Below are 3,855 nucleotides of genomic sequence, written 5' to 3'. Positions count from 1 at the left end.
AACAGGGATCTGTGCAGGGATACCCCATGGCCTGAACCCCACCTCTCCAGTCCTGAGAGACGAGGGAAAAAAAAAAAACTTACTAGGATAAACCAGGCCCAACAAACGCAGGTTCCCAGAAGCTGCCTGGCCCTGGTCCAACAATGGTTGCTCGGCACACAGAATGAGGTTTCTGAAAATGATTTGCTCAAAGACTGTTGCAGAAGCAAGTGAACTAACTGTTTCTCATTCATGCAAGTAACAGGACATCAGCTTTTTTTTTCCCCTCCTTGTGCCAGGCGCTTGGAGGCAGCTTCAGAGCGTTATCTCTTGGCAGCTATTCCAAGAAGGACACTGCTGCATTCAGCCAGCTACCCTGAACCTCACACTTTCTGGATTTACACTTCAGCCACATAAACCCAGAAGGCCAAGAGTTACCCACCCCCCTGCCCAAAAGTACTAACCTGAAGAAGTGACTTTCTTAAAAGCAAGTGAATGCTTTCTGTGAACTTTGTCAAGTTTTTTTCTTTTTAAGGTGCAATTTTACTCTGAAAAAGGAGCCGCAGCATAGCATAGGAATTGATACTTTGAGGAATTTGAAACTTTGCCAGAAGCAAGGAGTGCATTGTTCTTTCTACAGACACTGGCAAATGAACTGAAATTTGCAACATGGCTTAGAGTTCTGAAGCCCAAGCACATGAGGCTGCCAATGCCCCTATCATAAAAAACTGCCTTTGTAGCCCAAGCGGCGCCCGATATCCACCAAAAAAAAATGAAGGTTTTTTTATGGGCCACACCCTTGAATGGATGCTGGAATTAGCCCAGACCATTTATAATTAGAGGGAAAAAGAGACCCAGAAGAAAAAGGAGAAGTACCAGGCAGAGAAGTTGATGGCCCTGAAGACGGTAGGTCCACCGTTAGGAGAAGAAGAGGAGGGCGAGGCCGCTTAGGAAAGAGCAACAGCATGCCTTCAAGGATTTGAAAAAGGCATTGCAACACTGTTTGTGTGACCCCGCATGCAGTCCCAGCACTGCTTGACATGAAGGGTACCTATTTCCTCTCCCAAGCAAAAATGAGAAAGTGCCAGATGCTATTGTTGCACCCGCGTTTGAAGTTCCAGGTCACCACCGCCCTCAACCCAGCTACCCTATTACCGGTAGGAGAAGGTGAGGAGCCCACGCATGACTGCATTGAAGTAATGGACGAAGTATATTCCAGCAGGCCTGATCTCAAAGACGAGGCAAACGAGGCTGGGCAGCGGAAGGCAGGCTATGCAGTGGTAGCCCTGGAAGACCAGGTGATCGAAGCAAAGTCACTCCCACCTGGAACATCGGCCCAGCTGGCAGAACTAACTGCGCTTACCAGAGCCCTGAGCCTGGCAAAGGGACAGAAGATAAACATTTATACAGATTCTAAATATGCATTCCTGACTTTACATGCCCATGGAGCCTTATGGAAAGAAAGAGGTTTGCTTACCTCCAGAGGAAGCCAGGTGGCCCACCCACAAGCCTTATTGAACCTTCTGGATGCTGTATGGGAACCCGAGGCAGTGGCAGTTATCCATTGTTATGGACACAAAACTGGACCAGGGAAAGTGGCCAGAGGAAACCGATTGGCAGACAGAGTAGCCAAGGAAGCAGCCCGAGAACTGGCCCCCACCTCGGTTATTGGAGCACTGGTCCCAGAAGAGATTTTAAGCACTACTGACAAGCCGGCCTACACAAAGCAGGAAAGGGACACTGCAGATGCCCAGGAGTTGACATTGTCCAAAGAAGGATGGTACCTTACCCCTGATGACAGGATATGGATTCCGGAGTCCCTTTCTCGGCAGGTTATTCAGAGATACCATGATTCAACCCACATAGGACCAGATGCTACAACCAAGCAGCTGGAAAAATGCTTCTATATAGCCCACCTTTACCAACTGGCAGCCCAGATCTCCAGGAAATGCCTGCTATGTCAAAAGAATAATCCCAGAGCCGGACCACTGGCTCCCCCAGGGATTCAGCACAGTGGAACTGCACCTATGGAAGATCTTGTCGTGGACTTTACTGAATTACCCCGTTGTGGACTGCACCGCTACCTGCTGGTAGCAGTGTGCACCTACACCGGATGGGTCAAAACATGGCCCACAAAGACTGAAAAGGCATTTGAAGTAACCAGGTGCCTGCTTAGGGAAATCATCCCTCGCTATGGATTGCCAAGGTCCGTAGGATCTGATAATGGACCAGCATTTGTTCATGCAGTCCTACGGGGGCTGGCGAAAGCGCTCCAAAGAATCAGCTGTCCAAGCTGACACAGGAGACCGGGTCTAATTGGGTGACCATGTTGCCCTTGGCGTTACTCAGGGTCCGCAGTCTCCCGTCAAAACGGACCCATCTGTCACCCTTTGAAATTATATTTAGGAGACCGGTCCCATATGTCAAAATGTTGTCCCCACATGCTGGTCAGGATATGCAATTGAATAATTAAGTCCAGATATTCTTCCGAGTTTTCTTTTGTCTCGACAGGTGGACCCAGGCTCGCAGCTCGCAACTCCTGTGTGTTGGCTGCATCAGTTCGAGCCAGGTGACGAAGTGTGGGTGAAAGACTGGCAGCGAGCCCCCCCCCTACAGCCTTGCTGGAGGGGACCATACACTGTGCTACTTGTGGGTCCACCCTACTCAGTAAAGAAAACCATTTCAAACTGGACAGTTACACCAGATCCAGAGAACTCCCTTCAGCTGATTATCTCCAGATGCCTGGCAGACGACCGCTCTGCTGATATCACACCGGAAGCTGATATCTCAACGCACAGCTGAAGAATTGGATGGGAGGGGCGCCCGCGGGCAGCGTCCCCAACGTGAAAATCCGTGCCGGGACTAATCCAGGAAGTCCACCAGGACATTTAATATTTCCATAAGGACTTTCTCTTTTCTTTTTTTTTTCTGTTATCTGCTCTATGTCCCACAGCCCTGACCCCACTGAGCCATACCGCCCTTATTGGCCTGATGGCCTCTGCTACGACTGGTTCGTCTTGCCGGTGGTAAGAGATGGCGTGCTCTTTGGCTATTGGAAACTGGGGTTTGATGAGATTGCCGTATTGAGACACCCCACTGCCCCGTTGTGGCTCCTCTCCCACACCACTGTCCAGCACGCGTGGATAGTGCTCATACGGGAAGTTGCAGAGACGATCGAAATCTATCGAGTTCTGGACCACTCTTGTTGTTGTGGGAGGGTAGTCAACTGTTATCTGGGAGGTAGAGCACTGTACCAACCTCATTTGATAGACCAGGTCCTACTCTTAATCCAGGTGATAGATGGGACGGAACCTGTCTTGATGCAAGTATTGCAGGGGTGGGAGCCTTAACCAGGTGTGCATTGAAATTGCTAAACAAGTGCCAGTAAGAATTGCCACCTCTGGTCACTAGGGAGGTAGCACGTGAGTTCAATCCACCCGACAGGGTTAATAGGAAAATTGACCCACATAGTGGGAGCATCAGCTCACTGGTGGGCTCTTATCCTTGAGGCTCAACAGGTAGTCGGGCACAAATATCAGTGGGCTCTTCAACGATGAGCACACCCCCTGAATGTTGGTGGGAGGAACCATGGAGATATTGGGTTTGGTGGGTAGGAGTGATATATACCGCCCTTGTCATATGGATGCTCTCGTATTTCTGTTGGCATGAACGGTATCGTATTTGTGGGAAGAGACGTAATCCATCTATACCTTTGATGATTCTCCTTTTCTTTTTAGTTGAAGAGCCCACATGTGTATTGACGCAGGCAAGAAAAAGTTCCCCGACCTCCCTTGCCGACATTTCCCGTTTGATGACTAAGTGGGGTGCCCATAACTCCTACAATAGGTGGTTACAAATGGCTGAAATGGAGCATGT

At 49.5% G+C, this 3,855-nt stretch overlaps 1 long non-coding RNA gene across 1 annotated transcript; it reads right to left on the bottom strand.

Moving 5' to 3' along the window:
* Positions 1-265: 265 nt before the first annotated feature.
* On the bottom strand, positions 266-1,220 carry LOC308589564. Its single transcript, XR_014009387.1, has 2 exons — positions 1,109-1,220; positions 266-336 (listed from the first exon to the last, which is right to left on the bottom strand). It is a non-coding gene; the product is annotated as an uncharacterized lncRNA (long non-coding RNA).
* Positions 1,221-3,855: the final 2,635 nt, after the last annotated feature.

Source organism: Podarcis bocagei, assembly GCF_964188305.1.
Source record: "Podarcis bocagei genome assembly, chromosome: 1".
Lineage (NCBI taxonomy): Eukaryota > Metazoa > Chordata > Lepidosauria > Squamata > Lacertidae > Podarcis > Podarcis bocagei.
Note: the sequence above shows the minus strand (reverse complement) of the source record. Positions and strands in the feature narration are given on the sequence as shown.